This window comes from Anas acuta, chromosome 4 (assembly GCF_963932015.1).
Source record: "Anas acuta chromosome 4, bAnaAcu1.1, whole genome shotgun sequence".
In the NCBI taxonomy this organism is placed as follows: domain Eukaryota; kingdom Metazoa; phylum Chordata; class Aves; order Anseriformes; family Anatidae; genus Anas; species Anas acuta.
In genome coordinates, this window is record NC_088982.1 from 76012910 (window position 1) to 76033817 (window position 20908).

A 20908-nucleotide genomic window follows, 5' to 3' on the forward strand; every position below is an offset into this window, starting at 1 on the left:
AGAGCATGACCTCAGGTTGGGTCTGCAAGTGGCCTCAGGTTTGCAGTTTGACCTCCGACAGATGGCTCTGGCTGTGACTGCAGTGTCGGACCAAGGAGAAGTGCCACGTGGGAAGAGGCCACACATATACTTTATCTCCGACCTCTGAAGGGAAGCTTGGTGTGTGGACTGTAAGAGACCTGGGACACTTTATAGCATTCTCCTGATCTGTGCGTGCAAAGGAGAGGTTTGATTCCTGCTATGCAGCTTTCACAGGCTTCACCCTCTTCCAGTATTATGAGGAACTTGGTGGTGGTTGGGTTTGCCAGTCATTACCGGGAGCTAAAATGAACTTACGGCAGCACCTGTATGTGCTGTTAAATTATTAGAGATAGTCTTCTAAGAGTAGAAAATATCTATAACATCTGTCTTGGAAATATGGGGGGAGGGTATTTTGCTGCGTGTTTCTGGCTCAAGCAGCAGTATGGAGATGTTTTCCTTGTTCTGAGGGAAGGGTAACGGTGGTCCAAAGTTCAGTCACAAATTGCTGCTGGCAGCAGTGGGGCTGAATACGTGCATCTCAGGCAAGAATGTGATGAGGAAAGACGTGATGATGTTCCAAGCTTTCTTTCCATGAGGTAGACAAGAGTAAGCTGTGCTACCTCTAGTTCAGGATTAGTAGTCCTGTTGATACACTTGATGTTTTTAATGCCTGTAAAGTCTTGGTATAATTGGCTTCTTTTCGGTGTGTGTGAGCGAGGAGGCTCGCAGCCTGCACAGAGCATAGCCTGTGTGGCATCAGCTCCCCTGTTGATTTAGTTTCATTTTCTGTTTTTCTGGCTTGCTCAACTGCCTGTAACAGCATTAAAGTATTCTTCTGATCTTTGTTTCCATGTGTTCAGAAAATGTACTTTTTGAAAGTCTTCACGCCAAACGGACTTTCTGACTGAGAGGCAGCTTTTGGATTTGTTTCAAAAGCCATGGGTGAGTTACATACTTGATTGAGCCTTCTTTATATTAACCTCTGCTCACACAGCCTTAGTATTAGGATGGGATTAGATTAGATTAGATAAAACCTGGGAAAACCAAATTTAAGCTCCGAGAAATTATTTGCTTTTGGTATCGATATGCTGCCTTGAAGCAGGAGGTAACAAAAGTTTGATGAGAGAATCTGCAGTCCCAAGAAGTCTGATGAGCTGTTCCCTTCTTCCACCATCTACCTTGCATTGAAAAGTCTTTAATTTGGTGGTTGGAAGTAAAGCATCTGATAAATTGGTAACACGGTGAAAATAAGATGTCCTGTGAAAGCTGTGGGCATTCTCAACAGCTTCACTGAACTTGAGGGCTCCTGGGCAGCATTCCCTCTCTCACCCACACGGCACCAAACTGTGCTACGAATATACTTTGTGTGGTGAGTTTGGCCTTCTGCTCTCACTGAGGTTCTTTGTCAGACACCCTGTGAACCGTGGATCCATTTCTGTGCTGCTTCTCAGCAAGGTCACAGATGGGTGCTGGGAATTCATACAGAAAATCTGGCCGGGCACTGTACTTCAGTAGAAGCACACATGAGCCTTGCCTTGGACTGCAGGTGTAGATGAGCCATGTTGTTATCATCTATACTGTGCTGTGTGAGTCTAAGCTCTTTTCTGGGGACCTCCCACCGAGAGTTGTGTTCAGAGGTATGGACAGTGACAGCTTGGTGTGTACCGCGAAGCACTTGCATGGAATCACAGACCCAGGGCAACAGAGAAGTGTTTTTCTGTGTTTCCCTTAGGCTCCGACAAACCAAAGTGCAGGAACAAGCCATAGTCTGGCACATGTCTCTTCAGGAGCAGTCTCAAAAAATTAAGGCTAATACATCCTGTGGTCTTCTAATCATTCACTGTTAAACCTTGTGTCCATGCCAAGATCTTGACTAGCAGACTAAAATAATCTCTCTACATCCATTGTGTGTCACATTGTCCACTGCCATCTGCCAAAACATGGTTGCCAAAATGGACTCCCTTTCACACAGCACAGGGTAATTGACGTTTTTCTGTTTGAATCCTTCTTCTGGCTTCATGAGCCTTAACAAAGCCATATTCCTCTGCCAGATCTTCATCTTCCAAGTCAGGAATAATCTTACTGCTTCAACTGCTCTCATTTAATTTTTTGTCTCAATTCTTTACCATTCTTTCTTCTAGCTGCTTCCAGTCTCTATGCGTGCTTATGGGGCTCTAGCTGAATAATAACTGGCCTGATAGTGCTTTCAAGCCATATATGCACCTTCCAGTTTTTAAAGAGTACAAAAACTTGCAGTGGAAGTTGGAGAAGAGTTTTCTTTGCATTGGTGTACCTCTTCAAGTCTGTTTGCTAAATCCACCTCTTCTACAAAGTGTTTGTGGCTTGCTCTTTTCTGTAAATAGCTCTCTGCCCAATCTACAGTTTTGATTTCAGTGCATGCCTTGCCCAGTTTTGTCGTTGGTAGTTAAGATGACGTGAATTCAATTCAGTGGATGTATCTTTTCCTCCTTGTGGAGGACTGTGAACAGGTTATTTGTAAATGTCTGGTTTGCAGAGCATTCACAATGAGGGCTCTGCAAGCAAGGAGGAGGGGAATGTTAGTTTCTGATGGGGAGAGGGTGGTGCTTAAATGCTCTTTAGAGTGAGTGTTGATCCTTTCAGACTTGAAAATAAGTGGAGAAGTGGAAAGGATGATCGGGAATAGGATGCTAGGTCCTAAAGAATTGAGTTCTCTGTTAACTTGAACCTGAAGAAGTTATAACTCACCCAAGCTGGAAGACAGTACTTTGTCACTGAGAAAAATCAGTGCTAGTGACAAGCAGCAGAAGCATATTTGCTTTCTGGGAGAGCCAACAAATTGCATCAGTGAAGTTTTCTGAGAGCTGACTTTGGGAGTGAGTCATTTTGGGGGAGAAGAAATCAATTGAATTACATTTCAGGTTGGATTAGGTAGTGAGGACTGGTTGCACATACTAACCGCGGTCCTCTGGATATGTCAGCTGTTACTTAATTCATGCTACAAGTCTAGATGAACTGTGCGTATTGCAGACTTCCCCACATCTTTTGGGTCAAGTGCCACTTTCTGAATGACATCGTCTTTTACACCCAAAGTTGAGCTGGTTACCAGCATTCTGGAGACTCCTTTGAGATGATGATGCAGCCCTCCCCACACAATCGTCCCATTCTTCAGCCTAGAAAAGTTCGTAAAGGTTTTATGGACATAAATAGCTATTGAACCATTCCTTTATCTACAGAAAGGACATTCTCTATGCCTACCACTGATGACAAGGTGCAGATATAAAGTGTTGACCTTTCCTGTGTCAATAAAAACAAATAGTGTTCCAAGTCATGAGAAGCACTTTATGCAAGAAAGGCATTTGGTGGCATCATAAACTGAATGTTGGAAAAAAATAAAACTACCTGAAGAGGAACTACCTATACTGCAGGCAGACTTCAATCAGAGGAGTTCCATATTTTGTTGTCATTGTCTCTGTGTAAGAAAGGAGCATTGTATGGACTGCTTCGTATTCCAGCCTCTTTTCAGAAACTGGAGGGACTACATGAACTTTTGCAGTCTATCAGCCCTAATCTAAGCAGCAATTTAGTCTTTTGAGGTCGGTGTATTTGGTTTAATGCTTTGCTAGGAAGCTAGCATTTAGCATGCTGAGAGCAGATGGTTTGTGTTGGAAGGGAACTGGGAGACAACAGAGTTGCCACACCATTTCTCAACCCCCTTTACATTCTTTTTGTCTCCTTTCACTGTATAACAGGTATCTGAAGAAAATGATGGACATGCAATGAACAGTGTGAAGTGGCAAATGTTGCCACTTGTGAGCAGATGAAAAGGTGGGTAGAGCTTCCTATAGTGAGGGGAAGAGGAGAGAGGGAATTCATTTTATGCTGTTAGCCATGTCGGTGGCTACTTTCTTCCTGGATCAGGAATCCAACAAAATGATCTTAGGCCCTCTAGATGGCGACTGCTGAATTCTAACTGTGAGATTCATAGTCCTTTGGTCCCCTGCCAACCCATAGTGACTATTTGTAAAGAATAAACCAGCAACATAAGCTGTTCTACACAAGGTAGAGGGCACCTTACTTTATTTTTTAAGACTCCTTAGAAATCGCCTCACCTTTCCTGAGGGAAGAGAACCAGGAAGGGCAGTTGTCCATCTGTCATTACTATTTTCCTCACAGTTCCTTGGAAACAAATTGTCTCCATTTGCCATGCAAGCTGCAAAGTGTTTGCAAAATTGTTCTGCCTTGGTAATACAGCTGGGAGAAAATGTACTGTGTCCAGTGAACATTCACTTTGGAAATGCTTTTATTTTCTGTTCAGGGAAGATCTTTAAGAAGAAATGTATCTAGTTGTCGTTTATTGACTACCAGGGAGCTTTTAATCTCCTGGAATTTCAATACTGTGCTGAATTTCTGGACTTTGTTTTTCACATCAACTCTATAAAGGTTGTGTCTTTTTTTCTTTATTCGTGTATTGTTGATAGATAGCAGTGCATCTCCAAAAACTCCTCAGCCAAAACTGTTTTTCAGAGCCAATGCTATATTCCCTGCCTGTTTAGCAGTTTTTGCAGCACTTGGACCAAATTATTTTAAACCAATTGTGTTGTGCTGTGGTGCAGAATTTCAGCCACTCCATTTAGCAGGCATACAGTTATTTGATCTTAAGTCTTTCAGTGGCAATGCGTCTCCCACTTTCTTCATAAAATAAATTATCACTTCTTTACCCTCTCTTCACTAGCATGTTTAGACATGTCACTTTATGCCCTGCATTTTAAATGGAAGAAACAATAGTAGCAATCACTTCTGCATTTTATGGTGTAAGAGGTGGCCTTGATGAATTGCCAAAATTCATCAACTTCCGCAAGCAAATTTTATTTAGGTCTGTCCCATGCTCTTTTACAAACTACTTTGAAGCCCCATGAGATTCCCTGAATTCAGCCTGGTATTATTTGTCTTAAAGACTGACAGATGAGGTACATTAAGTCTCTGAGACTTGCAGAAAGCTACTCAGGTCAGTGTTGTTTTTAGGAGGAGAAGATCAGGAGATCAGACCTGACTCAAGAGACCTCATGCTGCTGCCAAAGTGCCATGCCTGTGCACAGGTGTTTCAGCTGACTGTGAATGGTTAAACAAAGCACTAGCTTCAATCAAGGGGAGATGCTGCAGCTAATAACAAGTTGTTTAAACTTTTGCTGGTTTTACTGTGGGTGTAATGAAAACTTCCTTGCTTCCATTCAAGCAGTGTGAGCAGTCTGAGCCTAAATGTGTTGTTATTCTACCTGATAGCAGTGTTAGCTGTATGGGAGATGGCATGACCTTCTTTTATACTGGCAGCATAAACTGCCATAAGCACTTCGTCAAGCCTCTGTGCTAACTACTTCCCATTAACTCAGATGTTCCTGGGTTCAGGATCAAGAGATCCTGTTTAAGCAAATCATCTGTCTATGTTACTCACAAGTTAATGTTGCCTACAACGTGTTTCTGAGGTGGCAAGGAGAGAGGGGAGATCACTGGTGGTTCTCTGTTTCTTCCACTCTTTAGAGTTAAAAAAAAAAAAAAAAAAAAAAAAAAAAAGTATATTGTGTCCCCTTTTCTGTATAGTCCTCTAAGGGAGGATCTTTGTTATGGACTCTGATGCTTAAAAGGGTGGGGGAAAGGAAGATTTGTAGTCTAGTCAGAGTTAAGACAGAAATTTGCAAGCCTCGGGCCCTTGAGCCCAGCATCTGACTCCACAGATAGTATCCCTGGGAACATAACTGGTACCTCGAACAGCACAATGAGAATCATGGCAAAAGGATAAAAAGGAAAATGGAGAATCATTGTGGTCGATAGCTGAACTCTGTTCCAGAGCTGGGACATGTGGAGGACATGCTTGCACAGCTCATGTAGAAGAGTGCCCTAAGAGACTGCTTGTGCTAGTAGCTAAAATGTAAGGACAGCATAGATACAGCACGCAAGTTTTTTCAAGCATATCTAGGAATTGTAACAGTCCTGAAGGACTTGTTCTTAAATATGGAAAGGTTGTTTCTGGTGGTGGGAAGAAATCCAAGAACAAATGGTACTTGGAGAAGTTTGACAATGGGACCGGGGTTTGATGTTCTAATAGAGGGAGATGGAGCTGCTCTGTGTAGCTGTGTCCTCCTTCAGCTTACCAGTTGCTGACAGACCCGCATCAGGGTCCTCATTTATGAACAGAGAGCAGACTTGTGCAATCTGTTAGTACTAATGCAGTTTCATTGCACCCTAGGGGATTCATTGCACCCTAGGGGATTTGGGGGGTTGGACCACTTTCTCCAGCACACACACTCCCTCTCATAAGGGCACTGACACCTCAACAGCTTTATTTATGCACTCACTCCTATATATCCATCGTTTATCTAAAAAATAAAATAAAAAAAAAAAAACACAAACGATACCTCCAGAGTGATGGAGCTTCTCTGTGAGCGTTCCTGTTGCTGCAGTTCCCTTCTTGCGTCAGCTGGTGGCTGCTGACCCCTTCTCCAGCCCAAAGCACTGCCTGCTCCTGAGAGCTTAGCAGCAGTCTCCCGGGATGTGCACTAAGGACAGGGACGGGATGCTTTGATTACTTGTTACCTTTTTCCAGTTCTGATTATGAAAGTTGACACTGCAGTCTTTCTGTGGGCCAAATACCCAGGGACTTGCAGGGGAAGGGAGAAGAAACAGGCATAAAAAATTAAATTTTGAGATCTCTCCTGCTGTTTTCATTTGTCTTGGTAGTTTGAAGTGCAAATCAGGTCTAAAGCGTGGGAAACTGTCCTGGCTGCCATTAACGTCCTCTTCTTTGCAGTTGATCTGTGAGCAAGTTAAACTGCTCAGAGTCAACAAGGTAAGTACTTTTAACAGTGTTCAAACTGATCTTCATCCCAAACCAGGGAGAGTTCAGATCAAAATCCAAAGCTGAGCAAATTGCTGAGCAGTGTCAGCAATTTTGTAGTTTCCTTTCAAGGTGTCAAGTGGGATCATTATACCATATGTATAAGCAAGCGAACCATTTTCTCCATGTGACAAGACAAAGATTTTTGTTCAGAAGCACGGATCAGATCTGCTGAGAAAGCAACTAGTCCATTTTATGAATCTTGCGATGTTTCCTGGTAGCTTTTGTTTGTTGTTTTGTGCATTCTTTGTGCTTTCTCTAATTGCAATAAATAATTCCATAGGACCCTTTTTTTCTATTTAATCAACAGGTTTGTTAGAAGGGGTTGCTGTCGTGATAGATCTTGTTGAATAAGAGCAGGTGGTTTTTACCTTCATCTGTCGTCAGCCTGTATTTCTGCCTGGTTTATAATGAGAGGTGTGAAAAAGGCACACTTTTCCCACAGGGCAAACACATGTTTAGGTGAATGCTTGAGTTTAACGGGCAGATAATTAATTAGCTGTAAAGAGCCCATTTCTCTAAACTTAGCAAGGTGGTGATTTTCACTTGAATAAGTGCTAACAGGAGAATTTTTTTAAAAAGAAAAAATATATATATCTGCTAAGGAATTTAAGGCCTGGAGTCTGTTTCAGAACCAAAAGGATTCATCCTCTTACCATTTGTAGGTACTTTTATCTGTCTCTTTGAATGTCTCTGTGCTTTTATCTGTCTCTGTGCATGTCTTTGGAGAGACGGGGGAGAGGTCTGACCTGGGAGCAGGGAGCACAAGGGTGGAAGCAGGCCTGGGCTGTGTGAGCGCTGGGTGCCCGCTCACCATGTTTGGCAGGCTGGCACCCGCGGCTCTTGATCTCTTTGCCCGAGGCCAAAGAACCTGCAGAAGTGGTGGCCAGATGTCACCAGAAGGTGATCCTGTAGCCCTGGGGAGAGGGAAGCAGAACTGGCTGCTGGAGCTGGAGAAGGACCTGTGTGGGCCGGGTGCCTGGTGCTACCGGAGCCTGACTGCTTCCAGTAGCGCAAATGAAGACCTCAGAGATACGTGAGGGTGCAGGGGCTGCTCCTTGTGCAACGTGGCTCCCTTCCAGCACGCACAAGGGAAGGGGGAAGACACAGACATCTGGAGACCTTCCAGTTGGGAGGGCTCACCCTCCCCAGCCTGAGCGGTTGTGTGGCAGTGGGAAGAGAGGAGCGAGGGTGCCTCGGGAGGGATGCAGCGCCAGGGCTGGTGGGTGTTCACCGAGCCCTGCCTGGAGCCGCAGCAGCCTGTGTGGCACTGAAACGTCCTGAACTTGCAGCGGGGGATCTCACTGAGGATTAAATACTTCAAAGGGACAGCCTGCCAGATCTTGGAACGGTATGGAGTGACAAGGGAGAGCCTGAGCTGTGCACTCACAGGAAGAGAGCAGGCTTGGCTCAGCCTGGGTGTAAAGCAGTGTAATCCCATTGGCGGTGGGGAGCTCACCATAGCTGACAAGAATTTAGTCTACTGTATCTAACAGTCTTATTTAGCCTGAATAATTCTTTTGTCCTGTTTCTGCATCCTGATTGTAGCAATAGGTACCAGAACGTGTGTTGGTTTTGGTTTCAACGAGGAGAGTTTTACTGCGCTGGTCTAAGGGACCTTTGTTAAACTTGCACTGCTGAACTGAAGGGAAAGTTTCTTCAGCTTTCCAAAAAACTCTGGTTTGGGGCAGACCTCAGGGCTGGAAAATCTCAGCCTGAGAGGTGAAACTGATGGAAAATTACAAGCAACAGATGACAAGGAATTATAATAGAAAACCTTTGCCAAGGCTGAAAATAGCCATTACTATCCTGATCACTGTATTGAACAGTTTAAAGAAAATATTTTTAAGAAAAATCATAAAATACACTTTGCAATTCATCAAAGCAGCTTAATGCTCCAGAATATTGGAGAAAACCCTGCCTTGTGCAGTATACATTAGTTAAGTCAATGCTATCCCTAGACCCAGTGTTTGTGTGGCTATCCGTATTGGCTGGTTTTAGAAGAAATGTTGAATGTTCATATTGGTACTGTCCCTTCCCTGGTGGAACCATGGCAGAGTGCACTGGAGCTTGAAACCAGCTCACAGGTGAGGGGGGAGCAGGAAGGTGACTGAGATGTGCTGTGCAGGGGGCTCAGCAGCACAGATAGCCCGGTGCTGGGGGCCGTTGCTGGACACCTCCAGGCAGCAGTTGGCTTCTTCGGAGCAAGCATTAGAAAGCCCAGTAGCTTTTAGGGACCAAGATTTGCCAGATCCGAATTATTCACTAGGTAGTTCTTACTATGCCTTCTTCCTTGAAGGTGTTGCTTAATTTATGATTGTGACCATTAGAGCATGGATGTAACTTCAAATACCTTCCTCAGGTGGCAATACGTAGTTCCTGAGAAATGTGATGGGCAGGTAGGCATTAGAAGGAATTGGAATACATTTGAAAGACAAAATAGATCTTGCTGGTAAAGCTATCCAGCATATTTTTGGTTTCTCTCTGTAGTTTAGGTGGACGGGATTGTTCTTTTGCCAGTATAAATATATAAATTTTTAAAGAGATGTCAAGGACTGCTTAACATAGAGACAAAAATAAGTTTCACACATACGCTGTTATAATGGCCCTATGTTTTTGCGTTCTACTTATTTATGCATTCGCATTCAGTTTATTTATGAGATCTTTGCCCAGAAACATTCCCCAGTTAGCTTTATATGGTTCTGTATGGTAATTAATACATCACTGTGATATTCCATCTGTTATTATTTCTTCAGCACTTTCACCTATGAGCCCCAGGGTAAGATCAGAGTCTTGTTTGGATCAGAAGATCAAAGTCCCTTTTGCAGGAGGGGCCGCACATTGCCATGACGGTGTTGGAGATTTTCTGTCTGAACAGGGAAACTGGGCCTTTGTGTGCAAATGGCGGGGTGCTGGCCCTCGCCATCCAACCAGCAACAGGTAGGACGTGGAGCAGAGTCAGAAGCTGGGCTCTGACTGCCGGCGGTCCCTTTCCCTCGTCTGCCTTTCCTTGGTGCCAGGGCACCTCCCTGGTACTTCGTGTGTGGATTCAGAAGGCATGCTGTGGTTGAGATTCACTTGCTGTATTGGGGCAGTGCAAATCATCTGACCAAGGCTGCAGAATGAGGTGGAGTAATTACACCCGTCATTTTTTATTTTTTATTTCCTTAGTAAATGAAAGAATAGAGTAGCATATTCCAGATTTAACACTAAGAATACCCTGACTTGGTCTCTTTTCTGTGGTATTTTGTACACCAGCAAGTCTGCAACCCTCTGCAGTAGGCTGGGGGTGCAGGGGATGGCTGCTCCCCTGACCCGTGGCTGTGGCAGCACAGATGTTTGAAGGGTAACTGTGGTCCAGGTGGAGAGACAGTAATGTGGGGGTGATGAGTACAGATCTGTAAGGAGAAGGGAGGAAAGGTGGGCCTAGCACCGGTGTGGTTATGGTTTCTGAACCAAAGGCTACATTGAAAATAAATAACCTATTAAGTGTATGGGAATAGAAGGAGCTTCTTAATTCAGCATTGCAGATTGTGAGCCAGTGATTCTGGCAGGCTAAGGTAATGTTTTAACTATTATGATGATGGTGTTATTGCGGTGTACTCTGAGAGTACAGAGAAGACTACTTATTATTGGAATGTTAATGTGTTAATTATTATAAATTATGTTGTTCCAAACTGCTACCCAACGAAAGCAGTCCTCATAAGCAGCATGGTGTTCATGCTGTCAGGCGTTCATTCTTTCTGTTCAGTGGCAGGAAGGCACAAGCTTAATTGTGAATAATAAAGTGAGTTAAAAAGTACTCTGCTGAAGAGAAAAAAAAAAAAAAGAAAAAAGAAAAAAGTAAGCAAAATGGTTGAGAACCCACTTCTACTCTTTCCTTACCATAGAGGCTGAGACAAATTTACAACATTCAGAAAATACTAGAGGAAATATATGCAATAAACCATCCAGTCTGGATAGCAGTGCTAGGAAGGAAACTGTTCCATGTAGAGTTGTAGTAAAGTATTTCCCCTCCCGTCTTCCCACTTGGAGAAGGAGACTTCTGTGTCAGCGGAAAAAGAAACCCAAATCTGCAGTATTTGGATAAGGAAAACAAAACATGGCTATTAATCTGAAATGTCACAGTGGTATCCCCTGGCAACTGTACGGCAGAGTTCCTCATGTTTGCAGTTGGCTGCTTGGTCTCCATCTCTCCATCGAAATCCAAGAGCCATCTTTCTGCAGGAGGGGGTGACTGGGAATTGACATGTTATGTGTTCCAACAGCAGCTGTTTGAAAGGGCCATTGGTTGCTATGAACCTGTAAACCAGGTGTGTTCATCTGGGGGATGCTGTGATGAGAAGGCTCTCCAGAAACTGTGATGAAGACTGGCTTTTGAAAGCAGGAGGGACAGCCTCTGGAAATAACTACACGTTTCAGAACGGTTTCCTCTGGATCACTGCAATGATCAAAAAAATAAAGTCCAGAACTGGATTCAAGCAGTTACCACGGAAGTCATTAATCTGCCCATTTTAGATGCAAAGAACCTGCAAGATACTTGATTTCCAGGAGAAATAGAGTACACAGCTAACTGCAGGGGTGTGCTGCTGGGAGCCATTTGGCTGTCGGCACACCCCTCATTGCACAGCCTGGGGTCACAGCCTGGCTGGGCATGAAGCACATGTGGCCCTCCTAGTTTGGTATTGATCTAAACACACACAGACACACATTTTTAGCAAATGCATCCAGCTGATAATGTATATGGCCACTCTGCCTTGGTTGCCTTGATGGGTCGGTCAAATGAGCACTTATCTTCTAGGGACATGGGCACGGTGAGTTAACATCTGGCTGCAGTGTAGTGCCTTGACATCCTACTCATGTGGTAATTTAAAGGCCTCATACAAGCGTCCTGTGTCAGGTCTGGAGGACAGTTTGGGTTTGAAGTTACTAAAGCTGTCTTCAAGGGTATTTTATATTGGTCTCTTCATTTAGTAGGCTTTTGCATAAACAATGGTTTCAGGAGTTAGCAGACACAATTTTGATTTTCTAGTGTAATAAAGGGTTTTAAAAGGATCATTATCAACATAGCAAAAGGGGAACTTTTATTGACAGAAGTATTTTTTTTTTAATTTTAAGTTTACTGGCATCTATAAACATTTGGAGAAATTCCTCAGAGTCCTAGCTGTGGATTTTATATGTTCATATGTAAATAAGCCACAAAGCCACAAATAAGCATTTACCACTTTGAATCTTTTTTGAAAGCTAACTGCAATAGCACAGGTAAAGGTAAGAAAGCATATTTACAGGCAGTGTCTCCCAAGCAAGAATTTGCAATCCTCTGAGGTACTGCAAATCAAACTCCAACAGACTTGGTAAAGCATGGCTGTAACTTTAGTCAGTATTATTATAATGCAAACTTATTCTGATGTCTCAAATATATCACCTTATTACTGCCTGTATCCTGCAGTTTGAGGACTGCCGTTCAAAGGAAAATGCAGAATTTAAAGCATCTGACAAGTAATGAGAAATGTTCCACCTCACTATTCATTCAACCTCGTCTTAGATCTTTGTGGTGACCCAGTCAGAACCTAGATCCAAGAGCTCATTTTATAAGGTATATTTTCCCTCAACATCTCCAACTCTACCAGGGTAGTGGACACAAGCAGGAGGACCATGTTTCTGACTTAAAACGATGTGGAAAGCTTAGGTTAATAGGGTAGTGCTACAGCTTTGTCATTTCTTCAATCACAGTAATCATAACATTGCGAAAGCTGCATGAAGTTAGTTTGATATCCTGCTTATCATTACAGTATTTTACCTTTTTACCAGCCACGTAATCCGATTTAAGTAAAATAATTTAAACACTCGCTAGAGTTAGCTACCTGATGGAATATTTGTGCTTATCGTTTACCAGAAAGTGTTTGTGTCTATCCAGAAATGAGACCTGCAAGAACAACAGGCAGCTGTGAAGGGTAGATCTCAGCCTGGCATTGAAATGTGATGGAGCACTGCAGAGCACCAGGTTTCAAAAGAAATGAAAACTGAAAACTGATAAGAAAGGCAAAAGGGAGTCAAGTCTTAGTGGCTGTACCATAAGGGGGCACACCTCTGCTAAGGAGCAGGGAATGCTGCTGTATACATGTAGGAGAGCTGTATGAGAGCTGTGGTGTCTGCTTGTGTGTAGCATCAGGAGTGGGCTCAGTGTGCCTCACGTAGCAGCTGCACCAGAGAACCAAGTCAGTATCTGGCTGATGCACAGAGAAGAAAGAAGCTTTTCTAGGCTGGTGCGGACAGAAATAAACTGGATCTAGTATCAGTTAAACCTGTGTTTCCTTCCTGAGAGGCAGATCTGAGGCTCAGCAGGCAGTATACAGCACTAGGTAACAATGACAGGGAACTGAAGCTGGCAGATACATCATGGCAGAATCAGAGACAGATTCCACAATCCTGCTGGAAGCGTGGAGTAGATCTTTCCCTAACTCCAGCACAGTTAGAATGATGTAAAACCAGTGTCAGATGTGAATCTTCCCAGAGGTTCACATCATGCCTAGTAGTTGGTGTTAGGACCATGTTGTTCCAGTCCTCAGCCCCCTTTCTAACTGCTCCCCAATGATTAACAGTTTTTCCAGGCAGCCAGACTTCACGCTGTGCTAGGCGAATATGCAATTGTGTGTTTATGGCTAAGAACTGTCCCTGCCTGTGTCTGTGGACATGGGAGACAAGGTGACAGGGCCTACAAGAGGTTGGTTTTACGTATTTTTGAAGGTATGATATACAGTACTGGACTAAGATGTACCTTTCAATTGGCCAAGGCATTACGGGCTTCACTCCAAAAAAGCTATACAGCTCTGAGTGTGCTTGCATTTTTCTCTGTGCTGAAGGGCACAAGAGAGAGAAAGTAAAAATACTTCTGCCAAAATGGTTCTTGTCTTGCAAGAAGAATTTGGAGATAAGTCTTTTCTTAAATGCTATTCAAACACTCAGAGTAAACATTCTGCTTAAGCTTCCTTGGTTATTCCACCGGACAAAATAATCTCTGCCTTATTACTTAATATCATCTTTCAGTACAGATGTAAGTTTATTTTTATCACTGTGATGAAGTATGTTTTACAAACCTTTATATCAGCTTCCCAGAAACGCGTTTTTCAATATACCAGACAAGCATAAGCAATGAGCTCCTATGCAGAAAAGTGTCCATTTTATACTTAATTGGATATACACACTATCTGCTTGGTATGAGTTTAATATCTATGTCATGCATCCTACCAAACAATTCAAGCATATACAGGGAAAGAGTTGGATGGTAACGGAAACAATCTAATGCCATTGAGTGGAGAAGGGCCTGACAGAGAGGCAGGTAGGAAGGAAGAGCTTTGATTATGCCCTTCACGGTTGTTTGATATGGCAAACTCTCCAAGTGTAATTACAAAAGGACATTTTTGTAGCTCACTGGTACAAGTGTATCAGTTAGCTGCTCCACCTGACAGCAAGAAAAGGGGCTCATTTTATTGGAGGCTAGAAACACAAAAGCTCTAGATTTCTGTAACACTGGAGACAGGAAAAGCCAAATGTAGTGTATTTGGCGGTGTGGGTCTAACTGACAAACAGCTGTAAAACTGAGGCCCACAAAAAGCTGTTGCACTTTTTCCAGCAATTTGATAGCAAAGGTGCTTAGCTACCTGCAGTCCGATGGTTTTCCAAGCTGCCAGCAGTGGACAGACTCACCGAAAGCTGAAAATCAAACTGTGTTACTTCCGGCTTGCTTATCAGCATCAATGCAGATTGGATCATTAGAAGTCACGGTGTGATCTGTTAGTCTTCCCACAGACATCAGAGAGTATTGCTGTGGTCCCCCAACATTTAACAGCTTGGACTTTATTTTTTCATTTGCTTTTGTTACTGCTGGTTAAGTGTTTCATCTTTGGACTTGTTGGCATCCTTTTGAGTTTAGACATAGCAAGCCGTTTTCTCTAGGGAAAATAATAGCAGAGGAAAGCAAGCTTTCTGGTTTTACCTCTTCAGGGAACGAGAAAGTCAGAGCAGGACAGTTGTCATCAGCACTGAAACCCCGCAAGTGGCAGGAGGTTCTCGTACCCATGTCATTTCCTCGTCAGGGCCATCTTGAATGCATGGTTTCATCCAAATTGAAAAATTAATTCGTATAAGGTGGTGGGATTTGTTTGTTTGTTTGTTTTGATATAGTTCCCAAAGGAGTGGCAATCAAGGCCTTTCTGGATTTTTTATTAATTGCTGATAGGAGGACAGAGCAAAATCTGCAAATGCTAGATGCAAATTGGTCCCCTGGGCTGGCCCACCCTCAGTATGTCGGCTGTGCAGCTGTAGGAAAGCTCTGAGGCTGGGTGAGGAGCTGGTATAGTTCAGCTGCTTGCACTTCACCCCCTTGATTTTTAAAAGCAGGCATTTGCCCATGTTCTCTAAATTACTTGGGATCATTTACAGTTGTAAAAATATGGCATTACAAAAGCTTTGTCATTCACCTTTAGGGCCAAAAATGTTCAGCTCTGACAATGTTATCTGGAGGGAACAGCAGCTCCATTCATCTCAAACATGCTTGCAATATAACACGGCTTTGGGCGAAGCTTACTGACACCAATGCTCCAAAAGAAAGGGATGAAAATGAAGTGACCATTACAATGAGAAATGTGAGGCAGATGACATGCAATTTTGCTTGAACAACTGAATTTTAATAACAGAAAATTGCGCTGCCTGTCCTTTTTTGTTTTCTAGCTCTCTGGAGGTGGCCTTTCCACAGCAGTGAATTATTCCTGGGCTTTGGCATAAAGCAACATGTGGCCCCAAAGTCTGTAGAGAGCTCGGTCCAGATGGAGCAAAAGACTTGTGATATACCACCGTCTTGTGGAAGCCTCTTGTACCACAGCAGCTGCTGCAGCTTATATAGAAGCCTTGCCAGAGGTCACAGGCAGATATCAGAGGCATTTAGCAGCAGGCAGTGTACACCATGGAAACTTCTTCAAATTTCACAGATGAAGATAGAGAGTTGATGTTGTGCAAAACCAGAAAATGAATCAGATGAGACAGGTGCCCGGTCAAATGATGACAAAGTAACTGAACTGCTGCCAAGTGAAAGGCAGCCCTGGATTCCCTTGATGGGTTTCTGTGCTTTCATGAGTCTCATAGCAGCCCTGAATTCAGCTCCTTGCTGGAGCAGTTCAGCATCTATATTGACAGACAGTTAGGAAGGTTTACAGCTCCGGAAGGCAGATGACCCAGGATGGCTTTCTCAGAATGGCAGCTCTCCTCTTTCCCAAGCCAAATCTGCTGTACAGTCTCCAGCACATCCTGTTACATAAACTCAGCACAAAGTGTTGGAGAAATTTTGCAGCAAGTACCGGAGGAAGGTATGCTGAATAATGTGAATCAATCAGTTCTTTTTTTTTTTTTTTTTTTTTTTTTTTACTCCCACCAGCATTAAATCAGGTGGGTTCTGCTATGGATTGCTTTAGTGCTCATCATTTAATTAGAAACAATCATGCTCTCACTGCATAAATTCTAAGCTTCATTCAGAGTATTTATTTCAGCATGGGTTCTACATCATGCTTTTAAAGGCAAATCAGCATCGGTCTTAATTTCTGATGTATGAATTATTTTCTAGGATTACCATCGGATGAATGAGAGTCAGCTTTTCCAGTCTGTGGTTTTTAAGCAGGGTGTTTTTTGTTTTTTTTTACAAGACTTGTTTTGTGCAGGATGGAAGACCTGCTTCGAAGCAAGTGTGACCTGTGTGCATCTGGCTGTCTATACAGGGCCTGAGCCAGAGCCATTAAAATCACTGGGCGGATTTCCTCTGACCTGTGATTGAGAATGTTTTCATCCTATGCCAGATGTGTTAACCTCCTGCCCCACAGTATATGCCAGAGCTTGTGTGAATCTTCTGTATATTACAGAGATTATACTAGAAAGAAGGCCTTGCCAGACTGCAGCTGCATGACCTGCATAGGGTACATGTTTAATAGTATAGCACCTCAAATAGCGTCTGTTTTTTAGGAAAGTTCATGGAGGCCTTCTGCCTGACCCAAACGATCTGAGGCTGAGCACCAGCTCTCCAGATAGGTTTCTGTTCATATAAATGGACACATCTGTAGACAAGAACAGGTAGTTCTAAATTCTCCCAGTACTGCACTCAGAGTATATAGAATGTTTGCTACAAAATGACTTCCAGTTAAATTTTACTAACTGACTGTATAAAAAGCAAACTTTACAGCTTGGAGAAGTTACTGATTGCTATGGATACCTTCAGTCATATCATACTTTTCCCTACCAGGGAAGTTTTAATGAGTGAACCTGTTCCCATCAACCCACCGTTTGAAATCAGAACAGGGTCAGACGTGGGGGATTTACTGGTTGGATTTCAGGATACTTAAAGATAGAAAGGATGGATTTCCTAAACACCTAGCACATATTTCACCAGGGGGTGTCTGTTATTAAAAAAAAAAAAATCAAAAATCAAAATAAAAATCTGAGCAACCAAAAGCTGTTGAAGCTAGCAGCCACTCAGGGATTTTTGGAGCCCTGCTTCCTTATTTATAGCTCCTTTATACTGCAGAGCTCTGCTGACCTGCCCTGGTCCAGCCTGTGCCTGACATGCATTTAATACGGTGCACGTTAGCAAGAGTGTCTGCATCGGCCATGCCCTTGGTGACCAGGTAGGAGACGGCCAGTTGCGATCTTCAGGTGCCTTAATTGTTCGTACGTGCACGGGGAAGCAGCCCTGCTGGACTCAGGCAAGATCCCCTTGCTAAGAGGGAGCACTGGCCGGCCCAGAGCTTCTGCTGCCTTGTGTGGCCCAGCCCTTTGGTGCAAGTTACTGTGCAGGTGTGCTGTATGGTAATGGCCATGCCAGTTACACTGGGAGCGCTTGGGTTGTCCCGCTAGCCGAGGGTACAAGTCCTGAAGAGACAAAAAGCTCCAAGTGCAAACACAGCTGTGATAAAACCACCTTAGGAATGGAGTGATGCAGCTGCTGGCACCAGTACAGATTTGCAGGACTAGATGATGGTGTAATTGGATGCCTTTCTTGCCTTATTCACTCACATGTATATAATTTTATTTTATGTACCCACACCTTATAACCCTTGGCTTCATGTCTGCCTCTGAAAATTACAAGTCGGTCACTTTCTCAGAGCTTTCCAGCCTTCTCCTCTTCTGTTCATTATTGACATTTTTGCCTCTATTAAATGAACACAGCTTTCCTTAAAGACGCGGTACTGTTGTAGGGACGCTTTGTGTTAAGGTGCAGCCTGTTGTCTTTCTGTTGCAGAAAAATATCTGTCTCTCATCACTCATACTTGCTAAAAACATTAATGAGGTTTTGTTTTTCTTACTCCCTCCCCTAGTTGTGTCTTCAGGTGAATCCAAAGGCTATCTGTAAACCCTCTTTCTTGAATCCTGACATAAGCCCCTGCTCACTAGACTACCCTTAGTTTTTGGTATTTAATCTGTTTGGACATCCCTAAAAGTGGAGTGACTTTGAGGCTGCAGTAAAGTATAGATCAGTTTAAGTGATCTTTGTATAAAAGTGACAAGTTTCTTCTGCTGCTGGCCTGAATAACTGCATCCAAGAAGTGCTGGGAAAGCCATTCATCTGCTTTTTATTTTCCTGAAATATTGAGGTCATCCCATGTCTATCTTTTACTGCACTGAAACAAACATACATCTGCTCCTATACAGGTGCATATGGCAAAAAGAGAGCTGAGCCCTTGCCTGCCATAAGCTGCAGCAAGCCCTGTACCAAGTTCTCATCCAGTTTCTATTTTCCCGGGTCATGGGACCTGAGAACAATCAGACAGATGTTCGGGATGGAGGCCTCGTGGTCTTAAAGTGGTAGTAGGGAACTGATCATGTTTGGTGTTGGGCTTCCCTGTCGTGGGTGGTAGGGCATACCTTCCCTGCTGCTCTGAGTGAAGCTGGGGCCCTGTCAGCGAGCTGCTCTAAGTTGGCACTAATAAATTAGTTCGTTTTGCAGAATGGTGAGAGGCAGCAGTTGTGAGACTGGTTATGAAAAGTCCTGGGTCTTGTCCGTTTATGGCTCCAGCAGATCAACTGATACTTTAAAAGGGTACATACTAACTTATCTGCTGTCATGATCAAATAAACCCACTTCATTTATTCTGACCACTGAAATAGCAGTTGCATGTTCATCTAGTTACACCATTTGGTCTCTTTGAGTGATCTTCCTGAAATACTTTAAGTGCTGTCAAAAATCACTCGGTACCTGTCTACTCACAAAGTGGTAGTGAGGAAAACTAAGGGAGCCCAGTTTTGCTCAGAAGGAAAGAGGATGCCAAAGTTGTTTCACACTGAATAGTGCTGTTATTTTCTAAGGGCTACTCCATATCACCATATTTACCTGGCTGTGTGCATATACAGAGTCATCTGCCTCCCTAAGAGATCACTCATCTTTAGTAGGATTCACTTTGTTTTACTTGCTGTCAATTGAGTACATCACAAAGGGAGAAGAGCAACGCACAGCATTACTGACAGCCCTGTATTACAGTTGGCTTTTCAGTCTCCCTTAATATCTTGAATACTAAGATAGAAAAGTATAAATATATGTTGTGTTGTTGTTTTGTTTTGTTTTGTTTCAAAGGTCTGTTTGCTGCTACCAAGACAATCAAAATGAAGTGGGAATGATTTAGTAATGGATGATGATGTTATGGTGGAGCAACTGTGTTAAATCCTTCTGATAATAGTAATGACTATTTGACATACAGGAGTGCGTACTGCACAAGGACTTACAGCTGGTCATTCACAGCCATCTGATTTGTCTACCTCGGACGGCCTCCCTGTGAACAAATACATCACCTTTTTTGCTCCGTTTTGAAGAAAATGCTAGCAAAAGGGTTTACAGGCGGGAATGTTTGCAATAACACAATTTGCAGAGGTGCTCATAAAAAAGAAAAAAAAAAAAAGCAAACACCTTTTGCACTTGTTAAATACTTTGCATGGGTTTTGGCTCTGGTTCAGAAAAGCACCTGTGTTTTTGCACTTACCTTTGTCACGTTAACTTTGGATCTCCATCAGGAAAATGAAAGCTTTGCCACGGGTCTTCTTGAGAGCAGGTGTGGCTTGTGCAATATGTGTGGTGCCATGTGCCGCGGAGCCAGCCACAGGCAAGGGGCGTCCCTGAGGCTCACCCAGCCATAGCTTGCAGGAGCAGAGGCCTCGGGGGAGGCCGTGCTGCGCTGCGGTGTTCCTGTGTTCATCGATGCGCCCGGAAAGTGATCGGGAGGCTTACTGGCAAGTGCGTCGTTAATGCTATTAAATGTTATTTAGGCCCACAGCAAGCTGCGTGTTCAACAGTTTAAGCTGTAATTGCTGGCTGATGCAGAAATAAGACTGGATATATGTAAATCCTGTTGAACGCTAATGTAATTTACCTCCTCGGATGGCTTAGCAGCCTCTGCAATTAGTGGTGTGTGCAGCTAGTCATGTTATGGAGAATCCATCGCACAGGACTGTAGGGTACATTCAAATTTGTGTATATTACATGTGCCTCTTTTTATCTTTTTTATTTTTTTTTTCAGCCAAGGGGACATTGCTGGATAACACAGAGCCAGTGCTGTGTCCTTTGCAGAGGTTGGGGGAATGTGTGACCCACCTCCCGTCACATTCAGCTTTTCTTCCTTCTCTCACACATTTTTCACCTCCCCCACTGTTTCCCTGTGACATGTCAATGTTTTTTGGGGTGGTGGAGGGGGAGAAAACTCCCTGCTGTAGCTAAAGCAGGTATCCCCAGCTCATCCAGTCTGAAGACATTGTATCAGCATATATTTTCATGCATGTGCATACTGTTTGTGTTCATCTATCTGTTTAAAACAAGAGTCAGAGAGAGCGAGAGGTATAGACATACGAAGTCCAAACAGATTTCCTTCCCCTGCATCTATAAAGCCTACTTTTGCAGCAAGCATGTGAATGGGTGAGTGATTTAGGTCCTAGGGTGCTGTGCGAAATAAGTGCAGGTGCACTGCAACTGCATAGAAAGTCATCAGTCTG

General features: G+C 43.4%; 1 long non-coding RNA gene across 1 annotated transcript in view; it reads left to right on the forward strand.

Annotated features, from left to right (window-relative positions):
- The window catches only part of LOC137856563 (uncharacterized), an 86077-nt gene extending 68731 nt beyond the window's left edge, over window positions 1-17346 (forward strand). Inside the window, exon 7 of the long non-coding RNA XR_011096588.1 lies at window positions 15623-17346. This is a non-coding gene — a long non-coding RNA (uncharacterized lncRNA). The remainder of the gene's footprint in view (window positions 1-15622) is intronic.
- Window positions 17347-20908: the final 3562 nt, after the last annotated feature.